The sequence below is a fragment of the Artemia franciscana genome, unplaced genomic scaffold (assembly GCF_032884065.1).
Source record: "Artemia franciscana unplaced genomic scaffold, ASM3288406v1 Scaffold_5196, whole genome shotgun sequence".
Classification (NCBI taxonomy): Eukaryota; Metazoa; Arthropoda; class Branchiopoda; order Anostraca; family Artemiidae; genus Artemia; species Artemia franciscana.
Window position 1 is genome coordinate 10,001 of NW_027065582.1, and position 2,500 is coordinate 12,500.

Below are 2,500 nucleotides of genomic sequence, written 5' to 3' on the forward strand. Positions count from 1 at the left end.
CGAAGTTAAGGATCCAATTTGCCGATTTCCCTTACCTACATTCATCTATCGCCTAGAGGCTGTTCACCTTGGGGACCTGATGCGGTTATCGGTACGGTCTGGTGGGAGGAGTAGACGTGGCCCTCACCATGGTTTTCAAGGACCGACAAGAATGCACGGACGTCGCTCAAGTGCAACGCTCTTCGGAAGATTAACCCTATCTCTCCGCGGAGGAATTCCAGGGTTTGTATCTCCCTTACACAGAAAAGAAAACTCTTCCCGGCACTCCCGCCAGCTTCCCATGGCCAATTCTCGTTGCCGAGACGGATACGAGGATCCGAACGTTACCCCAACCAGGTTCCCGAATAAAAACGGGATTCCCTTTCGCCCTTGCCACGAGCCTCACGCTTTGCGATCAACACTTCGTGTCTCTTTCGTTCAACGCTCGTCTTGTGCTAGCATTTCAGGTTGGGCTTAGGACCGACTGACCCATGTCCAACCACTGTTCACATGGAACCCTTCCCACGTCAGGCCTCAAGGATCTCTCTCGAGTATTTGCTACTACCACCAAGATCTGCGCCACTGGCCGCTCCAGGCAGGCTCACGCCCAAACCCTTCAACGCAACCAGTGCGACCTCCCTACTCACCGGCGCGTCAGCGACGATCACCAAGGATCGGCGAGCTCTGCGACCGGCGGTCCGGTATCAGCACAATGCTAAAGCGCCTCCCATTTTAAGGGCTAGTTGCTTCGGCAGGTGAGTTGTTACACACTCCTAAGCGGTTTCCGACCTCCATGGCCACCGTCCTGCTGTCTGGAGCAACCAACTCCTTTCCGTGGGATCGGGAATATGCATTGGTTTTGGCGCTTTAACCGGACATTTGGTTCATCCCACAGCGCCAGTTCTGCTTACCAAAAGTGGCCCACTGGGCACTCGGATCCGAAATCCTTGCCGCTAACAACACCACGGTCGGCAAGGCATCTCACCCATTGAAAGTTTGAGAATAGGTTGAGGCCGTTACGGCCCCAAGGCCTCTAATCATTCGCTTTACCGGATGAGACTCCCGTCTCCTTGGCTTGAGTGCCAGCTATCCTGAGGGAAACTTCGGGAGGAACCAGCTACTAGATGGTTCGATTAGTCTTTCGCCCCTATACCAAGCTCCGACGATCGATTTGCACGTCAGAATCGCTTCGGTCCTCCATCAGGGTTTCCCCTGACTTCGACCTGGCCAGGCATAGGTCACCATCTTTCGGGTCCCATCATGTGTGCTCTAGGTGCGTCGCATCTGCAACGGGATCACGACGCCCGTGGGATGCGCCCTCTCCAGTGGAGAAGGATCTCCCATCAGCATTGCAAGCAATACCTTAACTTTCATTCCGCCATCGGTCTTCTCATCGACCTACGACTCGCACACAAGTTAGACTCCTTGGTCCGTGTTTCAAGACGGGTCGGAAGGAACTCGCCTACTCTCCGCTCACCCAGGAGACCCACAAAAGGGCTCCCAGCAACAGAAGCCGGGCCGAATCGTTGCCGGGAATCCAGCGTCTTGAAGCCGAAGCAACAAAAGCACTGGGTCCTTTGACACCGTTCCAGCCGCGTGCGGATTACGAATCCACCCGGGAATACACGCCGTGAGCAACGCAGATGACCAACATGACCAGAGAACAGCCGAGGCTGCCCTCAACCCATCACATCAGCACTCGCTACCCACGACACTGATCCCGAAGATGGCTCGAACTTCGAAAGTCCTTCCGTTTTAAACCCCTGGAGGATTTCACGCAATGTTTAACTCTCTCTTCAGAGTTCTTTTCAACTTTCCCTCGCGGGTACTTGTCTTCTATTGGTCTCACATTCATATTTAGCCCTAGATGGAGTTTACCACCTGATTAGCGCTGCATCCTCAAGCAACACGACTCTAGAGAGACCTCGGAATGCCGAGCGCTCATCCGTCCTACGGGCCTGACACCCTCTCTGGGCAATCGGGCCACATTCATGAGGACTTTAGACTGGACAAGCGACGGTCTTACGAGGCTCCCAAACACTGCATCGGTCGAAATTGCCTCCCGAAGGATACAATTGACCCTTAGTGCTGGGCTTTTCCCTCTTCGCTCGCCGCTACTAAGGGAATCCTTGTTAGTTTCTTTTCCTCCGCTGACTAATATGCTTAAGTCAAGCGGGTCGTCTCGCCTGAGCTGAGGCCGGGGGGATTTCATAAACTGACAGGGTCATTTGTTTTTCAAACCAATCACCAAAATCACCTGGTCACCACAAACCCAGTAATGCCAGCATGCCCCTTGGAGTCAACAGTTCAACATCAAATAAACCAATTTCCTACTACCAAAGTCATAGTAGTCCATTCCTGTGACAAAAAGCTGTCAGTCAAAGTGTTTTAGCCAAGAAGAATTGGATTTTCATCCTCATTGGGCCCTTATACACTCTGTACACCCAATAATGTGTAACACCTCCTCTAAGTTCCACCAAAAAGGAGCTCAGTTACCATTAACCAGTTGGGTGACAAGTAA

General features: G+C 52.7%; 1 pseudogene; it reads right to left on the bottom strand.

Annotated features, from left to right (window-relative positions):
- The window catches only part of LOC136043377 (large subunit ribosomal RNA), a 6,010-nt pseudogene extending 3,831 nt beyond the window's left edge, over positions 1–2,179 (bottom strand).
- Positions 2,180–2,500: the final 321 nt, after the last annotated feature.